This window comes from Rhinatrema bivittatum, unplaced genomic scaffold, assembly GCF_901001135.1.
Source record: "Rhinatrema bivittatum unplaced genomic scaffold, aRhiBiv1.1, whole genome shotgun sequence".
Lineage (NCBI taxonomy): Eukaryota > Metazoa > Chordata > Amphibia > Gymnophiona > Rhinatrematidae > Rhinatrema > Rhinatrema bivittatum.
Window position 1 is genome coordinate 82,603 of NW_021820785.1, and position 21,320 is coordinate 103,922.

Consider the following 21,320-nt stretch of genomic DNA (forward strand, 5'->3'; position numbering starts at 1 on the left):
GCATCTCCGGTGTATTGGGAAGGCGCCGGGAGTTGTGTTAGCATTACAAGCCCCAGGTCACTTCTGGAGGTCTGGGAGGTGTGCAGGTGAGTAGCACGGGCTCCTTGAGCCCCAGGCGGAGGCGGCAGTGTAGGATTCATAGGCCCTAGTGCCTCAAGGCGTTGGGTTAGACTCTGCACGGAGGAAACCAGGGCATCCAGGATTTTCTGCTGCTCCGCCAGGCGCTGGGCCTTTCCCGGAATGGCCTGGCAGGCGGATGCCTCTGCTGAGTCCATGGACTTGGCAATCTGTTATGCTCAGACTTGTGGACCCTTGGCCGACGAGAGGATGGTGTACCTTTCGGAGGGTTCGTAGGTTCTCTCATCGGGTGGCGAGGCAGGGCAGGAGGCAGGACCAGCTGACCCTTGGCACTGGAGACGGAGGCGAGCGCGAAAGCGATGAAGAGGTGGAATGGACGCTGTGTCTTCAACACTGGAAGTCTGTGGTCCCCCCAGGAGGAGCCGGTAGGGACCCAGACCGCTGGGACTTAGGTGGACCTTTGAGAGGTCAGGGAGACGGTGCAAGGGCCGACTGGAGCTTCACCCTGGAAGCCCGTGGTCCCCCCAGGAGGAGCCCGTAGGGACCCGGACCGCTGGGACTTAGGCGGGCCCTTGAAGACGATGGTCTGGAGGGTGTCCTAGGTCGAGTACCAGAGGGTCGTCGCTCACCAGTCCGAGGTCTCACACCGAAGAATCACCGCTTGCCAATCCGAAGTCAGGAACCAGAGAATCACCGAAGGCCAATCCGAAGTCAGGAACCAGAGAATCACTGAAGGCCAATCCAAAGTCAGGAACCAGGAAACCAAGACGAACTAGAACAATGAATCAAGACGCTGGAACTCACCGAAGCAAGCAGACTCAGACAATGCTCACAGGAGACGTTGCCAAGTCGAGGAATGAGCAGAGGAAGTCTCCTTATATACTTCCTCTGCTCTGGCTCATAGGGAACAGCTGAGCCTGGTTAAAGGGATCATGTCCCTTTAAAGCTGATGAGGAGGCGCGGCCTCACGCCTAAAGATGGGGGCGGCCATCTTGGATTTTGCCCCGCGGAGGAGAGACGCCGCTGGATGCCGTGGGGGGGGGAGCAGGACGGCTCCCCCTGCATCGAGCAGGCCTGGTTCGGGGCCCTCCCCCGGGGCTCCTGCGGCGAAGGAATCCACGGATAAGGTAGGGGGCCGTGGTCGTGGGGCGCCACGACCGCGGAACACAACACCAGCAATCACTCCACACATGTTGAAAAATGGCATTGGTGCAACAAGAGCAACTGAGGCCTGCTCCTTCCACCGCTAGGCCTCAGGCATATATTGATTATGATTAGCCTCACTTAGGAGGCCTAGCCCCAGGAATATTTTGTTCTGAGTTGTAGGAGGGCTTTAGAAGTTTTTTTGTACTGGGTTTATCACAAGACCCAGGGATGTTTTTCTTTTTTACTGGAATTGCTTGATCAGTGGAGTCATTTAATCATTGGTCAATAGTGCACTTATTTGTAAAGAGGTGAATTATTTACCAAAAATAAACAAACAAAATGACCAGGGACGCCCCCCCCCCCCCCCCCCCCCCCCCAACCACACACAGATAAGAAACAGTCTAAAGCATATTGACCCCCATGAAAATGAAGGAATAAAACAAAATTTCATGTATGCACAGTATTCCCATTGAGTTCTCACCAGCGGCCTGACCGATGGCAAACTCACTCCCTATTCTCTACTAGTTCTGTCCCCTTCCACGCACCCTAGCATCCCTCCAGCTCTGGCAATAACCTTGTCTCACTGTTTCCATACTTTGAAATCATCAGATATTATCACGCTGAGGTCGCTTTCCTGCTTTGTGGACATCAACATTTAACTCTCTGTGTATTCCACCCCTTTGGATTTCTGCTCTCAGTATACATAACTCTGCTTCCCTTTCAGCACTTCCTATGCATAAGTCTGAATTTATTAATACTGGAACGTTGCCATCAAGTAGTCTATGCAGGGGCAGAGTGTTACGTCCTTCTTCCCGACGAAGAAGAATCCAGCCCCTGCGGGGGACTTAGACTTCCGAATGAAGCCCCTCTCCAGGTTCTCTTTGATATATTCATTCATGGCCTGCGTCTCTGCAGGTGAGAGGGCGTAGGTGCGATGAGAGGGCGTAGGTGCGACCACGAGGAGGTTCGGTGCCAGGGAGGAGATTGATGGCACAATCAAAGGATCGGTGAGGCGGAAGAATCTCGGCCTTTTGCTTCGAGAACACATCCGCGTATGAAGCGTAGGGGGCCGGCAAGCCAGGAAGACCGGCGGAGGCCACGGAGTAGGAGACTGGGATTACTGGTTGGAGGCATTTACCATGACAGCTCGGGCCCCAACGGGTCAGCTGTAACATCTTCCACTCAAATTGGGGGCCGTGTTCTTGGAGCCACGGGAGTCCCAAGACTACTGGGTGCATCGAGTGCTTCAGGACGTGGAACATCATCTCTTCACGATGAAGGAGCCCGACCCTTAATGGAGTTGGTTCTGTCATATGAGTCACACGACCTAGGAGGGGCCTCCCTTGGATGGAAGAAATGACCAGGGGAGCAGGGATGCGAACCAGTGGAATTTTCAGGTGCTCCACCAATTTCTGCATTATGAAATTGCCACCGGCGCCTGAGTCGACCAGGGCTAACATGTGAAACTCACCCACGGGTGACGTTAGCGCCACTGGAACAGTCAGTGGAGGTGCAGAAGAAGTTGAGCCTAGGAAGAGACCTCCTCCTGGTCCTAGGCACTGGAGTTTTCCGATCGCGCAGGGCAGGTAGCTATGTGGTGGCCTGCTGCGCCGCAATAAAAGCAGAGATCCTTCTTGATTCTCCTATTGCGTTCTCGAGAGGACAACTTCCCCCGTCCCACTTCCATGGGTTCTTCAGCGGGACCCCAGAGGGTTTCAGACGCATGCTTGGGCGGAGGTGAAGGCCTTCCCGCCACCTTAACTGCCGGAAGGTGAAACCTCATTCGGCGGTCCACTCGGTTCGCCAACTCAGTCGTCAGGAAGTTCTCTCGCGGCTAGCTCATTCTGAAGGCGTGAGGGTAGCCCTTCTAGGAAGATTCCGTGCAGGCAATCTTCCCGCCAATTCAGTTCTGCGGCCAGGGTATGGAATTCCATTGCATGCTCGGCCACCGTCCGACTGCCCTGTCGCAGGCGGAGCAGTTCCGAAACTGCAGTGGTTTTGCGAGTGGGTTCGTCAAACATCTGTTGGAAGTCAGACAGGAACTGGGTCAAGTTTCTGAAAACAGGATCCTCTCTCTCCCACAGATGAGAGGCCCAAATCAGGGGCTTCCTGTCTAGCAAGGACATAATATAGCTGGTTTTAACCAGGTCGCTGGGGAACTGGGCCGGAAGCAAAGCGAAACGGGCCTGGCACTGGCTGAGGAATCCTCGACACAACTTCGCATCTCCGGTGTATTGGGAAGGCGCCGGGAGTTGTGTTAGCATTACAAGCCCCAGGTCACTTCTGGAGGTCTGGGAGGTGTGCAGGTGAGTAGCACGGGCTCCTTGAGCCCCAGGCGGAGGCGGCAGTGTAGGATTCATAGGCCCTAGTGCCTCAAGGCGTTGGGTTAGACTCTGCACGGAGGAAACCAGGGCATCCAGGATTTTCTGCTGCTCCGCCAGGCGCTGGGCCTTTCCCGGAATGGCCTGGCAGGCGGATGCCTCTGCTGAGTCCATGGACTTGGCAATCTGTTATGCTCAGACTTGTGGACCCTTGGCCGACGAGAGGATGGTGTACCTTTCGGAGGGTTCGTAGGTTCTCTCATCGGGTGGCGAGGCAGGGCAGGAGGCAGGACCAGCTGACCCTTGGCACTGGAGACGGAGGCGAGCGCGAAAGCGATGAAGAGGTGGAATGGACGCTGTGTCTTCAACACTGGAAGTCTGTGGTCCCCCCAGGAGGAGCCGGTAGGGACCCAGACCGCTGGGACTTAGGTGGACCTTTGAGAGGTCAGGGAGACGGTGCAAGGGCCGACTGGAGCTTCACCCTGGAAGCCCGTGGTCCCCCCAGGAGGAGCCCGTAGGGACCCGGACCGCTGGGACTTAGGCGGGCCCTTGAAGACGATGGTCTGGAGGGTGTCCTAGGTCGAGTACCAGAGGGTCGTCGCTCACCAGTCCGAGGTCTCACACCGAAGAATCACCGCTTGCCAATCCGAAGTCAGGAACCAGAGAATCACCGAAGGCCAATCCGAAGTCAGGAACCAGAGAATCACTGAAGGCCAATCCAAAGTCAGGAACCAGGAAACCAAGACGAACTAGAACAATGAATCAAGACGCTGGAACTCACCGAAGCAAGCAGACTCAGACAATGCTCACAGGAGACGTTGCCAAGTCGAGGAATGAGCAGAGGAAGTCTCCTTATATACTTCCTCTGCTCTGGCTCATAGGGAACAGCTGAGCCTGGTTAAAGGGATCATGTCCCTTTAAAGCTGATGAGGAGGCGCGGCCTCACGCCTAAAGATGGGGGCGGCCATCTTGGATTTTGCCCCGCGGAGGAGAGACGCCGCTGGATGCCGTGAGGGGGGAGCAGGACGGCTCCCCCTGCATCGAGCAGGCCTGGTTCGGGGCCCTCCCCCGGGGCTCCTGCGGCGAAGGAATCCACGGATAAGGTAGGGGGCCGTGGTCGTGGGGCGCCACGACCGCGGAACACAACACCAGCAATCACTCCACACATGTTGAAAAATGGCATTGGTGCAACAAGAGCAACTGAGGCCTGCTCCTTCCACCGCTAGGCCTCAGGCATATATTGATTATGATTAGCCTCACTTAGGAGGCCTAGCCCCAGGAATATTTTGTTCTGAGTTGTAGGAGGGCTTTAGAAGTTTTTTTGTACTGGGTTTATCACAAGACCCAGGGATGTTTTTCTTTTTTACTGGAATTGCTTGATCAGTGGAGTCATTTAATCATTGGTCAATAGTGCACTTATTTGTAAAGAGGTGAATTATTTACCAAAAATAAACAAACAAAATGACCAGGGACGCCCCCCCCCCCCCCCCCCCCCCCAACCACACACAGATAAGAAACAGTCTAAAGCATATTGACCCCCATGAAAATGAAGGAATAAAACAAAATTTCATGTATGCACAGTATTCCCATTGAGTTCTCACCAGCGGCCTGACCGATGGCAAACTCACTCCCTATTCTCTACTAGTTCTGTCCCCTTCCACGCACCCTAGCATCCCTCCAGCTCTGGCAATAACCTTGTCTCACTGTTTCCATACTTTGAAATCATCAGATATTATCACGCTGAGGTCGCTTTCCTGCTTTGTGGACATCAACATTTAACTCTCTGTGTATTCCACCCCTTTGGATTTCTGCTCTCAGTATACATAACTCTGCTTCCCTTTCAGCACTTCCTATGCATAAGTCTGAATTTATTAATACTGGAACGTTGCCATCAAGTGCCTGAGAACTCCTCATGACTTCATAGATCACTTTTCTGTGGGCTGTCATTTCTTCACCTCTCCCCCTCTGTCACTTTTGTTTCTTGAACTGCACAGAGTAGCAAAGGTGCTTTGGCTGTTACTTTCTACAAAAAAAGAGATTTATAAAAGATTTTGCCAGAGTCGAGCCTGAGTCTGTTCTCTGGCTTCCCTCTGACCGCTCTGTACCACACCTTCATTTTTTTTCAATTCTGTCAGCAAACAGGGACTTTAATTTCTCTCCTCTCCCCCCTCCTTATCTGCTGAGCTCGGCTTACCTTCTAATGTGGAGATGTAGAGCACTCTGTGAATATCTGCATAAGCCTAGGGTCTGCACTGCGTCCTGCTTCCCTTTCACATTCTGCCATTGTATCCCTCACTTATCTTTCTGATTATTTCATTACACTGACAAAGCATGTTACCTGCCATGGCCTGAAATCCAGAAATCTCTCACCGTCTCCTCGCGACACAGCGTTGCTTCCAGAGCCGGACATGACTCTGTCATGCAGTGCGTGTGCCAGGGCGTACACCGCATTGTATACGCTATAGCTGCTCCCAAAGTATTTGTGCAGACAATGCAGTAGTGCGAATGGTGTCGTATTAGTGCTGCAGGATCTTCGGATGCTCTTGGGGCATCGGCTGTCACATAGACTTTCCCACCACACATCAGGCTTCATATCACGTGGAAACAAGGTAATATTCACCTCCCGGATAAATTTTGAAAAGCTTGGAATATTCTTTTTTGCCACTATGAATGTCAGGAAGTTGTTACCTTTGTGCCAGGTTTTGTTCAGTGCCTGGAGGTTTATGAAATAGGAGTTGTAAATGTCCAGTTCAGCTGTGGTGATCCAGACACTGCCAGGTACAATAACATCCTTTACCGTATATATGCTGAATGCATATTCTGTAGGACAGTAGACAATGAACACTTTAGTCACCAGCATGCGCTTGATCATTTTAATCATCTGCTCTTGGGTTATGCGCTTGTTGTGACTGAAGGTTTCTGTGACTGCGACGCAGCCCCCATTCTGCTCAATCCCTTCTTTTAGGATCTGGACTGCCCTCGTGCTGCTTTCATCATCAGATGCCATGATACTAACCCAGGTCCAGTCAAAATGTTTCAGTAGCTTGAGTATCCCAGCGCAGAGGGACAATTCGCTGGCAACAGTGCGGTAGAAATAAGGGAACGTAACAGTGTCACTCATAAGAAGATTCTGGGAGGCGTAGCTGATCTGTTGAAATAAACGTATTGAATTCCTCATAGTTTTTCTCATTGTGAGATTACGTTTTCATTCACATATTGTGTATTCAAAACATAATTATACCTGGAAAAGTAAAAGACGGAAAATGGAAGATAAAGCCAACTTGCATGCAGCGGCAGGGCAGCTATGCTGAGCTCTGAGTGAGAGGTGGCATCGTACACCAGTGTGGAACAGCCACTCAGGTTAGGTGAGGGAGGTGCATGCAAAGACAATGTGCTTTCTTTCATTTCTCAGTTTATTTCCTCATTCATTTTGTTTGTTTGATATCTTTTTATTTGTATTAATTTCCTTTCATTTCTCATGTAGAGACCCCAGGTCTCCACTATCCAGCTGGTCCCTAGCTTAAGGATTTTAGGAAGGGAGAGTAGTTTGGAGATGATCCCTGCAGGCACCTTCACAGAGCTTTGCCTGGATTAGTCAGCAGGATGTGTATGAGGAGCAGTGGTGTTTGCTGTAGGTTTGGATTTGGTGTTCAGCTGCTGTAGTTTTGGAGTTCTCCCTGGTTTGGGGTCCCAGGGCCTGATGCAGGGGAAGTGGCTTTTGTTTCTGCATTTTGCAGTGCTGAGTTGGAGAAGTAGTATGGTGGCTGATCTCTATTTTAGGTTTCACAGCCTGACTCAAGGGAAGAGACTCTGCCCTGTGCCAGTACCCACAATATGGAAGGGATTGTCCTGGAGGAGGGAAGGAGATTTTGAGAGAAGTTTTGAGAAGAGCTGTTTTGTTTCTCGCTAGGTTTTGCTTTTTGGGATCCTGTGCCTGCCTAAGGAGGATTTTTTCCCCTATCTTGGGAGGTCAGGAAGGTGCTTCCATCACCCAACTAACAATGGACAGCAGTGACCTGACTGAGTACTGACAGGAAAGAAGAAAGAAGCATTTTTGCATTGTTCTTGTTATTTTGGATTTCTGGCATCAGTTCCTGCCCACTGAGAATGAAAGAGATCATTTTGAATTCTGGTCACATTTCAGGACTTTCTACCCCGAAAAGAGACAGGAGATCCCAGCCCCATTAGGAGTCCCTTCTCCCTCCACCAGGAGTGCTGGGTCTTTCCTGCTAATTGCAGAGGTACCGAAATTCTCCGGTGCCTGGGGATCAATGCATTTGTGCACCTCCTCCCCCCGCACCCCCATCCTCTTGTAGTAATGCTTAAGGTCACAGAAGTCAGTGGCGTCTCTGGACAGAATTGGGGGGAGGGCAACGGGGATCAAGGTAAGTATGAAGGGGGGCAAGCCAAAGTGAAATTTCCACACATGACACCCACCTCCGCAGCATAGCCCCTGCCTTTAAATTGGCTATAACAAAAGAGACAATAAGGAAACGTTGTCAGGGCCTGTGCACAATTTAAAAAACACTGTCCAGTTTCAAACTTCTAATAAAACTGCTATTATAATTATTTGATTGCCTCGTTCAACCAATTCTACATGGACATGAGGGTGAAGTCTGGAATCTGTGCAGGAAGGGACAGAATCTAAATGTAAATCCTGCACCTCCAGCTCTGTAACATCGGGCACATTCACAGAAATTCCCCCAGCAATGAAGCATGACTGCTTCCCCACTATACATGCATTCTCCCTTATTCTTCGGAAGCCCATTTGATCCACAAATCTATTTTGAAGAATTGGCATGTTTTACAGATGAATCGTATTTTTCAGTCACCTCCACGAATCTTACTTTCTCGAGCCACCAATTTGAGAAACATCTTGGTTCATTCTGATTTTTCAGGTTCTTCCTCTGCAGATGAAATGATTGTGGGATCACATCAGCCCTGCAATAATTGTTCAGTATGTTCAGTCTCTATGTCTGTCACAAGTACGATCATCTTAAGTGTGGGTTATGAGACCTACCTGAAATACATTACTTCTTGTATATTGACAATGGTAATCTACATGATTAGATGCCCTTGTGATCTCTTATACATTGGAAAGACCACGCGTCTTTTAAAGACCCGTATGATTGAACATCGATCTAATATTAAACATGCTCAGGTGGACGAACCTTTAGTGTCACATTGTATACAGTTTGGGCATCGGTTTGAAGACCTTTCTTTTTGTGCCATTGATCATATACCAGAACATTGGTGAAGGGGCAACCGGGAACTACTGCTGTTAAAATCTGAACAACGTGGATTTATAGACTAAAAACTATCATCCCGAATGGGCTCAACACTGAGTTGGACTTACATGTATTTTTGGGATAATTGTTTTTTCTTTTTGGTTGACGGTTTTATGGATCGTCTTTTCTTTTCTCTTCTTTTTTCAAAATGTCATTCTTGATAACAGCGCTAAGGAAGCTGGTTCATCATATATGTTTGCATTTCAGTGACGTCAAAGATTTACACCATTTGAGACTTGGGTATTTAATGAGACGCGGACGTCGGCTTCATTTCCTCTGTTCCTGTGAAGAGACGGTTGAGACGCCGAGTCCATTTTGAGATGGTAGCCTTGGTAGTGAGATAAGTACTTTTTTGCTTTCACTATTAACTATTACTACATTGAAAGTATGTTTTTGATATTATTTTTAGGCAAAGACTCTTTTGATAATGATTTTCGCATGCCCCTGATGAAGCATTATTGTGAAACACTGGCCATGTAGGCAGGTTTTATAGTATATGTTGCGCATCTCACTCGCACCCAACCCGCTCCCGGGTCCGCTTACCCTTCCTCCACGCCAGCCAATCCCGGGTCGGCCTCCCTCGCATCTGCCGCCAGCTCCACTTGGCCATGGTGCTCCACGGCGGCATTCCCTGACGCTTCACCTCCCAGCTCCAGCCAGGCAGGGCTCAGTGTCCTCCGTGGCGTCGGCCCCGTTCCTAGGCATGCGTGTGCAGACTGACCAGCCTCTTAAAGGGCCAAGGACGGGTCCCAGCTCCGCGGCGCACCCAGATTGATCCCTGTACAAAGGGAAGTGCCTCACATCACTTCCTTGCCTTGGCAATCAGGTCGATCACCTAATCATAGTAAGTTTGCCTTCCTGCGTTCCAGTGTCCTTGCTCCTGTGCCTTGTTCCAGCCTCTTGTTCTAGTGTTTCATTCCAGCCTCCTGTTCCAGCGTCCTCCTGTTCCAGTATCCTCCCGTTCCTTCGACTCCCCAGGTAGTACCATTCAGACTGTCTTCTCGGTACTGACCTCTACTTGTTCCTTGACTACGTTTGATCGCCGCCTGGATTTGTCCTTTGCCTGTTTCTTTGATCATGTCTGACTGCCACCTGGAACTGACCTCTGCCTGTCCACTGACCACGTCTGCACGCTGCCTGGAACCGACCTCTGCCTGACTACTGACCACGTCTGAACGCCGCCTGGAACTTTACCTTTGCCTGATCTGACTATCCACGGACTGAGGACTGGTACTGACCCCTGCTTTGGCTGACTAAGCTATCCTTGACTCTGCCCTTGATCCTCGCTCTACATTCAGAGACTCTGTTCTGGCCTTCTCTGGCTCCCGGACTATTGAACCTGAACATCGACCGCGCACCCTTGTTTGTGGTGGGCACACCCCTGAACTTGATCTCTCGGAGATCCTGCAAGGCCACCTAAGATCAGGCGGCCTGGGTAATCAAGGGCTCAACCTGAGGGAACCCCAGGTTGCTACTGGTGAAGCTCCAGGTAGCCTCTGTCTCCTCCTGCGCTCCGCTTCTTGGTGGCAGGCGCTCTCTGGGTCTGACCAGGGAGCCTTCCAATCCTGCACCAGGCCAAGGGTCCACCTCCCAGCACAACAGTATACATCAAAAGAGACTGCTGTTCACATATATTCTGTAGATCGGGGATAAAGATATAGGGGCAGATTTTAAAAGCCCCTACGCACGTAAATCCAGCTGGATTTACGAGTGCAGAGGGGTTATTGTTGTGATCCTGCCCGCAAGGAGCGTGGGCAGGCTCTTACCTTCTCACAGCCAGTAGGGCTGCTGACGCTGCTGCTTGCTTTCTCCCTGAATCAGCTGGGGCTGTCCCCGCAGCTGTTCCCATGCGGTCGGCTTCTCTGTTCCTGCCTTCTCCCGACGTGCTGCTGCGATCCCGTGCCCTTCAGTCAGCAGGCCGTCTCTGCTGGTGCATGCTACAGCCCGGATCCTTGCCTGGCTGGGAAGCCGTCCCTGCCAGTGCCTGCAGCCTGCTACAGCTCTCTACTCTGCCTGCAGTCTTACCTCTCCTCCTGGGGCTGTCTTCACGGCATGGAGCCGTTCCTGCAGTCAGCCCTTCTCCTGCTTCAGTCCTTGCAGCTCTCTGTTCTCTCTGCCGGTGCCTGCTGCCAGCCTTACCTCTCTCTGCTTCTTCCTGCTTCAGTCCTTGCAGCTGGAGCTGCTCCACTGACCTGCCTTCACCCAGCTCCAGCCCAGGGCTGCGCCACTGCTTCCCTGGCCTTCCACGTGGCTGAGGACGCCACCAGCTTCCAGCTCTTCTCTCCAGCACCCTAGGGCACGGGCGCGCGCCTCTCTGTTCCTCTTCAAGGGCCAGCCAGGTGTGGCCCCCTGCTGACCCCTCCCTGGGCGTTGTCCACCTCAGCTCTACTAAAGGGCTCAGCGTTCATTCTGTCTTTGCCTTCGCAAGGAGTTGGTCACTCCTGAGATCCTTCGCTCCAGGAAGTCGTCCGTGTTCCAGCACTTCTGCAAGGTCCTGTGTTTCTTGTTACCTGTCGGAGCTCCTCGTCCAGTCTTGATATTTGCCTGCCGTTCCAGTCCCAAGGTCTGTCTCTTGATCCAGTACTTGTGTTCCAGTTCTGCTGTTCCAGATGTCCATGTTCCAGCCCTGAGGTGTGTCTCCTATTCCAGTATCCGTGTTCCAGTCCTGATGTTCCTGCTGTTCCAGATGTCCTTGTTCCAGCCCTGAGGTCTGTCTTAATCCTTGTTCCTGATCCTGATGCTTTAACCTGCCTTGAGCTGCCGGGAGTGCAGCGTATCCTTGCCTTGAGCTGCCAGGACTGCAGCGTATCCTTGCCTTGAGCTGCCAGGAGTGCAGCAACCTGCTTCTTCCCTGTGCTCTCCCGCTCTCTGCGTGGTCCGCAACCAGCCTTCCAGGGCTGAGTAGGGCGCACATGGGAAAGGGTGGTCCGCGACTCAGTCCCGCGGGTGGTCTGAGTAGGGCGCCCTGAGGGACAGTGCCCATGTCTTCCTTCAGCCCTCGTTCCTGACTCCACTTCTGTGCATCCAGTATCTCGTCCTGAGTCCACGTCTGTGCCTGTCCACGTCTATGCATCCTGCACCTCGTTCTGAATCCACGTCTGTGCCTGAGTCCACGTTTATGCATCCTGCACCTCGTCCTGAGTCCACGTCTGTGCCTGAGTCTACGTCGTTCCCGAGTCTCGTCTAAATCCATGTTCCAGTCTTCGCTGCCCTGGCCTCCATCTGGCCTGCCGCTTCGTGCCGTACCCTGCGGCAGGTCCGAAAGGGCTGGGAATGGTCGGAGGACTGTTCACAAGACCAACATTGCGTTGTTGGGTCTTCCGAAGCGTGCAGGTCCGGAGGAGGGCCTGTCAGCCAGTCTTCACTCCAGCTTGCTTCCGTCCAGCCCATGCTCGGGCATGCCACGCCTCCCGCGGCACCTCTTCAGACCTCTCTGGCGTCGAGCCGCGGCCCAAGGGCACACACATCTCCCAGGAGTGGGATCGCTCTCCTAGCGCTCCACAAAAGTTATGTGCGCCGAGCCTATTTTGCATAGGCCCGGCGATGCGCGCATGTCCAGGGGCTTGAAAAAAGGGGTGGGGGCATGGACAGAGGCCTTCATATGGCCGCTAGGCCAGGGGATCACGCGCCGGCACGAGCAACATATGCCTGCCCGGAGGCAGGCACAACTTATAAAATAAAGGTTAGGGGGGGAGGTTTAGGTAGGGCTGGGGGGCGGGCTACGTAGGGGAAGGGAGGGGAAGGTGGGGAGGGAACGGAGAAAGCCCTAGGGGCTCCCCTAGGGCTCAGCGTGCGCAAGGTGCACTAGTGTGCACCCCCTTGCACGTGCCGACCCCTGATTTTATAAAATACGCGCGGCTGCGCGCGCATGCTATAAAATCGGGCATAGATTTGTGTGCGCCGGGTTGCGCGCACAAATCTAGGCCCATGCTTAGGTATTAAAATCCAGCCCATAGTTTTTACAAAAATGAACAAAAGACAAAAAGAGATAATACATCGTTTACATAAAGATTTTTTTGGATGAGATTAAAAAAATAATTTTTGTGAAGGTGAATGATTAGAAGACCGGTTGGTTTCTAATGAAACTTACAATATTGTTGACACCTTCACCTATGCTTTTGCAAAAATAGACTGTGTGGTTCCCATGTTTTTGCTACAGTTTACTAGAGTGGGTAACTGTTTGGACTCTCCTTGAATTTCAAGTTGTGTATCGGTAATTGAAATCTCCCATTATTACTACACTCTGTTGCGTCCGTCTCAGACGGCTTCAACCTTTGTGCCTCACCTTTCACTCCGCTCTCCCCGACAGCCTTGGGAAGATGGCTACCACCGCGTCTGCTTGCCGCTCTCTCCGGCGTCCCCGGAATGGCTATGGCGTAGCCTCACGCCATGTTTCTCCTAAGGGCCTCCTAGGGTGCGCACGCGCATGCCACCCACGTCTTTATCCAAGTCATGGCGGGAACCTCGGGGGCAACCCCCTTGAGTGATGTCACGCCATCCAGGTATTTAGCCTGCCCATGACTGCTAGCTAATAGAGATAGCAAAGACCAGTAAGACTTCGATCGTGATCGGTCTGAGCTACTCTGCCGCTTCCTGCTGCCGCTGGAAGCACTCTGCCTTTCGGGGTAATTCTCTACCAATACAGCTACCAACACTGTGAGTAATCTAACTTTCTCAGTCTGTCTCATCTACAGCTGTGCTGCGCTGGGAACCTACATCTATATCTCACTATACCATCTCAGCGAGACGGGTCTCCTCTGCCGAGGGCCTCTGGACTGCTACCTCCGGATTACCTCATTACTACCACTTCTGGTAGTATACAATAGCTGTACAATAAAAGACAAATCTCTGTGTTTGTGCATCCTAAGCCTAGCCCAGTACTGTGGCTCCTCATGGGGCTCCTCCCCGTGGGCATGGTCATCCCCACAGTACCCAAGAATCCACTCAAACACTTCAAAACCATAACAGATTGCTAACTCTATGGATTCAGCTCAGCTCACTGTATTGCAGGCCATCCCAGGCCTGGCCCAGTGAATCTCCGAACAGCAGAACACGCTGGAAAACTTGACTGCTGCATTCAATCATCTACATGCACATATGAACTCACCGATCACCATAGGTAAAGAAGTTACACCGCCAGAAGTGACGGTCAAGACAATTGAACCTCTATCTGCTCCAACTCACTTCTCACTTCTCAGGGGAAGTTTGGAGATGTAGAGGATTTATCAACCAATGTTGCATGCACTTTTCCCTGCAACGTAATCATTTTCCTACAGCCTATGCCAAGACCACCTACATCTTGTCTTATTTGGACATAAGAGCGTTGGCTTGGGAGCTTCGCTGTGGGAGCACGATGACCCTATCCTGCATGATCTTGCCAGGTTCCTTGAACTGTTCAGATCAGTATTCGATGACCCTACCCTGCACACAACTGCAGGATCTTCATTGGTTCACCTGAAGCAAAGTAACAAACCTTTATCAGACTTCGCCATAGAATTCAAGACACTGGCGTCAGAATTACATTGGGACCCTAAATGCCTGAGGACCCTTTTCTTTGAAGGACTGAACTCCTATTTGAAAGACGAGCTGGCAGCTCGCGAGATGCCGGAGACCTTGGCTGAACTGTTGAAGTTGGCAACAAGGATTGATCACCAACTTCGTGACAAGGTTCAAGAGACCAAGACTCCCAGAAGACCCCTTCAGGGTGAAACTCGAATTAAGTCAACTCCCAGGCCTGCTCCTTTGGGCCCAGTTGCTGGCGAAGAAGAACCAATGCAATTAGGCTGCAGTCACCTAACTTCAAAAGAGAGGAGAACATGAAAGAGGTTGGGACTATGCATGTATTGTGGACAAGCTGGTCATGCTGTACAAACATGCCCTATATATCCGGGAAACTGGCAGACCTAAGTCCTGTGGGAGGACTCTTCTTAGGTCTAACTGCACCCTCTCCTCCACTCTCTCTTCCTGTATCCATAATCTGCGGATCTTTAGAATACCAGACTCTCGCCCTTGTGGACTCTGGGGCAGGAGGCAACTTTATCTTGAAGCGACTAGTGGAACACTTGCGGATCCCCACCACTACCATGAACTACTCTTATCTTCAATTCATAGGGAGCCCTTACCGGGCAAAGTAACCTTGCTCACCGAACCAGTGCAACTACGGACCGGTGCTCTCCATACAGAGACTATTTCCTTCTTTGTGCTAGAGAAGGCCAGGCACCCTTTAGTACTGGGCTACCGTGGCTGCAGCAGCATATGCCTCAATTCAACTGGGCCACTCTGGAACTTTCACGTTGGGGTCCAGATTGCCATGGTAAATGTCTGATGGAGGTCTCTCCAATACCCTGCATGCCAACTACCCCTTGATGCCTGGGTTTCCGCCTCAGTATGCATCTTTTCAAGATGTGTTTTCCAAGGAAGCTGCATACGTACTACCTCCACACACATCCTACGACTGTGCCATCAATTTGAAGCCTAACACTGAACCACCCAGAGGAAGGGTCTATCCTCTCTCCGTAACAGAAAATAAAGCTATGTCTGAGTACATACAGGAGAATCTTCAGAAAGGCTTCATAAGACCCTCCAAGTCTCCTGCCGGTGCAGGCTTTTTCTTTGTGGGGAAGAAGGACGGAACATTGCGTCCATGCATTGACTACAGAGGTCTAAACGAGATCACTGTGAAATACTGCTATCCAATCAGTCATCTCAGAGCTATTTGATAGACTACAGGGAGCCAAGATATTCTCCAAGCTTGATCTCAAAGGAGCCTATAACCTAGTTCGCATCCACTCTGGTGATGAATGGAAGACAGCATTCAATACCCGAGATGGGCACTTTGAATATCTAGTGATGCCCTTCGGCCTGTGCAACGCATGTGCAAAACATGATGAACGACATTCTGCGTGATCTACTCTACAAATGTGTCGATGTGTACTTAGACGACATCTTGATATTTTCCCAGGACATGAACACCCATCTGGAAGATGTCAAAAGAGTGCTGCAAAGACTCCGCGAGAACCGCTTATATGTCAAGCTGTCTAAATGCGAATTCCACAAAGAATCTGTGCCTTTCTTAGGGTACATTGTTTCAAATAAAGGTTTCCAGATGGATACACAGAAGCTGGAGAGCATTCAAAAATGGACACAACCCACAGGTCTAAAGGCTCTTAGATGATTTCTGGGATTCACCAATTACTACAGAACATTCATCAAGAATTACTCCTCTCTAACTGTTCCGCTAACAGCAATGACTAAAAGGGGTGCCAACATTGCCAATTGGTCTACGGAAGCTGTGACAGCATTTCAGAAACGAAAAGACGCCTTCTCCAGTAAGCCATGCCTCCGACATCCATATCCGATCCGGCCCTTTATCGTAGAGGTCGATGCCTCAGACGTGGGCGTAGGGGCCGTACTAAGCCAGTCCAGTGATTCTAAGATCTTGCTTCCATGTTCCTTTTTCTCCCGACGCTTCTCGCCAGCGGAGAAGAACTACGGCATTGGGGATAAAGAACTACTGGTGATAAAGATGAAGTTTGAAGAGTGGAGCCCCTGGCTTGAAGGTGCACAACATCAGATCACTGTTTTCACCCATCACAAAAATCTGGAGTACTTCCGTCATGCTCAGCGCCTAAACCATAGGCAGACGAGATGGTCCCTTTTCTTCAACAGATTTGACTTTGTGCTGAAGTATTGCCCTGGAGATAAGAATGTCAGAACAGATGCCCTATCTCACTCATTCCTCTCTGAGGATGTACCTGATGAACCTCAGCATATCATTGACCCGAAAAGAGTTAACTTTTCTGCTACACATCCGGTACCTGTGGGCAAGACCATTCTACCCAGGAAACTCTGCAAAAAGCTGTTAGCATGGGCTCATGATTCTAAACTGGCTGGACACCCTGGTCAATGCAGAACTCTGGCTAAACTTCAGAAGTAATACTGGTGGCCCACTATGAGGGAAGACACCTTCTCCTATGTTGCTTCTTATTCCAATTGTGCCAGACAGAAAACGCCACCTGGACATCCTTGGGGCCTGCTTCATCCCTTACCAGTACCAGACGAGCCCTGGACTCACATTGCTACAGACTTTGTGGTGGATTTACCACTCTCGGGAGGTAACAATACCATCTGGGTAACAGTGGACCAGTGGCTCTCCCTGGCTTGCCCTCAGCCATGGAGCTTGCAAAACTTTTCATCACCAACATCTTTCGCCTACACGGCATGCCAAAGCACATCTTCTCTGACAGAGAAGCTCAATTTACAGCAAAGTTCTGGAACGCGTTGTGCAAGAAGTTTGATATCTCTCTCGACTTCACCTCTGCATACCATCCTTAGTCGAACGGGCAAACTGAGAGAATGAATATGACACTCAAGCAGTTCATTCGTGCCTACGTTGGATCACGTCAAAATGACTGGGCTGAACTGTTGCCCTGGGCTGAATTCGCCATCAACTCTCATCCAGCAACTTCAACTGGCTCAACACCTTTTGAAGTGGTCTTTGTACCACCTTTACCACTTCCACTTTACCACTTCCACTTTCAGTGTCGTCCCTGGCAGCTCAATCTACTACCAAAGATATCTTACAACTTTGGACTAAGACTAAAGAGATGCTCCAGAAAGCAGGACTAAGAGCAAAGAAAGACTGATGCCCACCACTGCAAGGCTCCTGAATTCCAGCCTGGTGACAAAGTTTGGCTGTCTACTAAACATCTAAGACTCAAGCTACCATCAGCTAGTTTTGCTCCTCGCTTTGTCGGACCTTTTCCCATTCTCCGATGACTGGGTACTCTTACGTACACTTTGAAACTTCCACCAGCGATGAAGATTAATAATGCGTTCCATGTCTCACTACTGAAACCGCTAGTCCTTAGCGAGTTTTCTAACAAGATACCGGAACCTACACCTTCTGATGCAGAAGAAGACATCGAATACAAGGTAGACGCTATCCTTGATGTGAGAAAGAGAGGCAGAGTATGGGAATACCTCCTGTCATGGGAGGGTTTTGGACCTGAAGAAAATTCTTGGGAACCTTTGGCTAATATCATGGATAAAGAGATGCTTCAGCAATACCACAGAATGCATCCTCAGAAACCAAGACCAGGTAGGAGGTCTGGAGGCGGCCCTTTGAAGGGGGGTACTGTTGCGTTCGTTGGTCTCAGATGGCTTCGACCTTTGTGCCTCACCTTTTTCTCTGCTCTCCCCGACAGCCTTGGGAAGATGGCTACCGCCGCTTCTGTTTGCTGCTCTCTCTGGCGTCCCCGGAACGGTTATGTCATCTTCTAGCAGGTCTCAATGTATCATTTAAAATCTATGGAGATGACATACAATTCATAGTTCTCTATACTAATTCCTGGACACAAACATTTTCACTTTTGCAATTATATCTCACAACAATAAAGATATGGATGTCACACAATAGATTGAAATTATACACCTCAAAAACAGAACTTATCTTCTTATCATCTGTTCCTGATTCGATATTTCAACCTCCAAATAACTTTACCTTTGAAGATCTGCCAATACCAATAAAACCTCATGCAAAAAACTTAGGTACCATTATTGATTCAAAATTAGCAATGACAAGTAACATATCTTCATTAGTTAAAAAATCATTTTACAAGCTCAACATGCTGAAGAAACTGAAACCTCTACTGTTTTTGTCGGACTTCCGATTTGTAATTCAGGTGTTGTGTCCCGCGGCCGTGGCGCCCCACGAGCGCGGGCCTCCTACCTGAGTCACGGCGCCCTCGCGCTGTGGGAGCCCCGGGGGAGGGCTCCGATTCGGGCCGCCGCACCCACGCGGCCTCCGGACCTGTTCATCGCAGGGGAAGCCGGCCTGCTTCCCCTTTCACAGCGTCTCCCCTCTGTGGGGGAGATTCAACATGGCTGCCGCCATCCTTAGGCGCGAGGCCGCGCCCACTCCAGTGATTTAAAGGGACCTAATCCCTTTAAATGGCTTTACCTGGATTCTATCAGGCAGAGCGGAGGAAGTATATAAGGCAACTTCCTCTGCTAATCCAGTGACTTGGCAACGTCTCAGCGCTGTCTAGTCTGCTTGCTTTGGTGAGTCTTCAAGCTTGGATCTTGTTCCTGTTCCGTCTTGACGTTCCCGATTCCTGACTTCGGATTGGCCTTGGTGACTCTCTAGTGTGCGACTTCGGATTGGCAAGCGGTGACTCTCTGGTGTACAACTTCGGCTTGGCAAGCGGTGATTCTCTGGCGTGTGACTTCGGACTGGCAATTGGTGATCCCTTGGTGTTCGACCTCGGACTGGTGAGCGACGACCCTCTGGCACCTGACCTAGGACTCCTTACAGACCACCGTTTCCAAGGGCCCTCCTAAGTCCCAGCGGTCTGGGTCCCTACGGGCTCCTCCTGGGGGGACCACAGACTTCCAGTGGTGAAGACACAGCGCCTCATCTCGTCTCTTCATCGCCTCCGTGCCCACCTTCAGCTCCAGTGCCAAGGGTCAGCTGGTCCTGCCTCCTGTTCTGCCTCGCCACCCGACGAGAAAACCTACGGAGCCTCCGAAAGGTATACCATCCTCCCATCGGCCACGGGTCCACAAGTCTGAGCATAACATCAGGCATTGATACTGTCAAGTTTAGATTACTGTAATGCTCTGTATTTGGGGCTCCCCAATTCCACCATTCAACCTCTACAACTTATCCAAAATTCAACAGCCTATATCCTATACAACTTAACCTGTAGAGATCATATATCACCAATTTTACAGCAACTTCATTGGCTTCCGATATCTTACCGCATTTCTTACAAACATCTATCAATAATTCATGGTTTATTATACAATGCAAATTCCATATGGCTTTGTCCTCTACTTAGGATATATAAGCCTTCAAGACAATTACGTTCCATGGATAAGTGCATTTTAGAAGTACCTTCGGTAAAAAATGCAAGACTGGACATGACTCAAGAAAGGGCCTTTTCAGTTGCAGGCCCTCATCTCTGGAACTCTATACCAGAAAATATTAGATTAATTCAAAATACAGGAGAATTAAAAAAACACTTAAAAACATATCTATTTAAGTGTGCTTACAACCCCAGCTAAATGAATTAACTCTGTTTACATAACCCCAATTAATATCTTATATTAATTGTCAATACCGCTTTTGTTTTTATCGATAACCATATGTCAACTTCTGATCGTAAATATTCTACTACAATACTGATGTTAAATTTGTCTTATACTATATTCTTGTTACAATTTTAATAGTTGTTAGAATTTTATTAATTTTATCATTTTTATATAGAACTAGCTGTACCCGGCCACACGTTGCTGTGGCTCAGTCTGGTTAAATGGAAAAGAAAGAAAAGAGAAAGCGCACGTTTCTAATATGTTTAGTTTCACAATGCTTGTGGGTATACAATATTTTTTGTTGTTCCATTGTCTGTGCAGATATAGAGATTGTCTGGTTTGCCGACTCTAGAACACGCAACATATAATTGTCCATGTGAGAAGCAATCCGTGTCTAGATGTAAACCGCATAATTCTAGAAATGGAAAAAGAATGAAAAAAGAAAAGAAATAAACTATATTCAGTAAATGAACGGTATGGTAAACGACACAGCTCAATTCCAGTGCAATGTCACACGAAATAATTAAATCAAAATGAAAATAAATCGAAATCTATGAAAATTCAATTTAACAATGCAATCGGAAACATTGAAATGAAATCGTAAAATATTTAGTACAAGCCGTTAAGCCAGTTAAAACGGCCGAGATTTTTGTCCCCTTTCCTCCTACGTATTTTCTCTGCTCCACTCCTCCCCACCCCCCCAGCACCACGAAGGGCCAGAGGCGGCGGAGGGGGTACGAGCTGCAGCTGTGGCCGAGGGGGATCTCGCGAGGCGTAATGGTCCTGCCATCCCAACTCCCTCCCCCCTTCCCCGGTGGCGGAAGGACAGGCTCAGACCCCTTTCACTCTATCCTTACAGGCCCCAATTCCTTTGCTCTCCCATTCCCCTCTACACTCAACCCCTTCCACTCTAAGTGGAGAGCTGGGGGGGGGGGAGGTAGAGACTCTCTCTCTCATACAGCCCCCTACATAGGCTTCCTCTCTCTCTCTCTCTTGCACATACACTCTCCCTCTGTCCCTCACACACGCACACCCAAACCCTGTCACACACATACACAATCCATCACGTAGTCTCCCTCTCTCTCTGGCACTCACACTCACCTTCAGCGCATATTAACACACTTCTCTCTCACACAGTTAAAACGGGTGATATGTTTTGTCCCCTCTCCACCTAAGTCTTTGCTCTGCACTCGCAAGAGCTTGCAAAGTTCCCCTGCCTGTTGTGTCTGGGATAGTGATGAAAACACTCCGAACCCCCCCTCGCAAAGGGCAGGTGGCAGGCACTGCAACAGATTTGGGACATGTTGCCTAGCTTACTTTGCTCTTTCTGGGAGACCTGTGCCTTTAAGAAATCTGATTGGGGGCTTGAGAGGGAGGAGGGAGCAGGGCTCTG